The following is a 1,091-nucleotide window of genomic DNA, read 5'->3' as shown; positions in this document are numbered from 1 at the left end:
GTTTCTGCGCACTCTTCGACCCCCACTAGTTGTCTGGTCTTTCCCTCACTTCCTATTCAGTCTCTCTCTTTACCGCTGTTGGAGAAAATTGAAGGTACCCCTCAGAGCACAGACTGAAGAAACACAAGATGGAGGTGGAGGCCATAGGAGGGAAGGAAAATCGCTTTGCGAACCCATGTGTTATTCTTACCCCTTCTTTCCCAAACATAGGCACAAGGAGTTGTTGAACTTAAGGGAAATTCTAGGCGTTTACTTTGCCAGTGATTGCTGTGTAATTTGGGGCAAGTCATTCCCTCCTTTAGGAAGGGGGTTAGTTATTATAGAAATTAAGCAAGATTGCTAAAAGTGGATGAAGATACTCGTATAAATCTCATCTATCTCCACCTCTCTCTTTCACCTTCTCTCTTAAAACTCAACCTGCCTTTTTGGGTTTGAGTGAAAAATAGCAGAAAATATTTTCCCACCCCGATCTTGCCACTTTCTAAAAATATTGATGCTCATTTTTTTAAATAAATTTTTTAAAGTTTATTTATTTTTGGCTGCATTGGGTCTTTGTTTGCTGTGCGTGCGCTTTCTCTAGTTGTGGAGAGCAGGGGTTACTCTTCGTTGCGGTGCGCGGGCTTCTCATTGTGGTGGCTTCTCTTGTTGCATGCAGGCTTCGGTAGTTGTGGCGCGTGGGCTCAGTAGTTGTGGCTTTCGGGCTCTAGAGTGCAGGCTCAGTAGTTGTGGTGCACGGGCTTAGTTGCTCTGTGGCATGGGGGATTTTCCCAGACCAGGGCTCGAACCCGTGTCCCCTGCATTGGCAGGCGGATTCTTAACCACTGCGCCACCAGGGAGGCCCTTGATGCTGATTTTAAGTTGAGTGTGTATAAGGGACTTGGATGTAAGGCCAAGTTTACATTCCTGGAAAAAGGAGTTAAGAATGGTTCTAAACTCCCTACCTGACAGGCATGTGAAATGTTCCGACAGTGCACTAAAAAGACCACAAATTAATAATCTTTAAAAATTCCGTAATACTTAAAAAAATTAAGATATTACAAAAACTGATTAACACAGAAGTGTGGAAGAAATTAAAATATTTAATGTCTGGT

General features: G+C 43.3%; 1 protein-coding gene across 1 annotated transcript in view; it reads left to right on the top strand.

Moving 5' to 3' along the window:
- The window catches only part of MRLN (myoregulin), a 46,614-nt gene that overhangs the window by 32,546 nt on the left and 12,977 nt on the right, over positions 1–1,091 (top strand). The gene's annotated exons all lie outside the window — the stretch shown is intronic.

This window comes from Delphinapterus leucas, chromosome 16 (genome assembly GCF_059928025.1).
Source record: "Delphinapterus leucas isolate spDelLeu-1000000601 "Yukka" chromosome 16, BTC_Dleu_Yukka2, whole genome shotgun sequence".
Taxonomy (NCBI): Eukaryota; Metazoa; Chordata; class Mammalia; order Artiodactyla; family Monodontidae; genus Delphinapterus; species Delphinapterus leucas.
The sequence above is the reverse complement of the archived record's forward strand: the minus strand, read 5'-3'. Positions and strand labels throughout refer to the sequence as shown.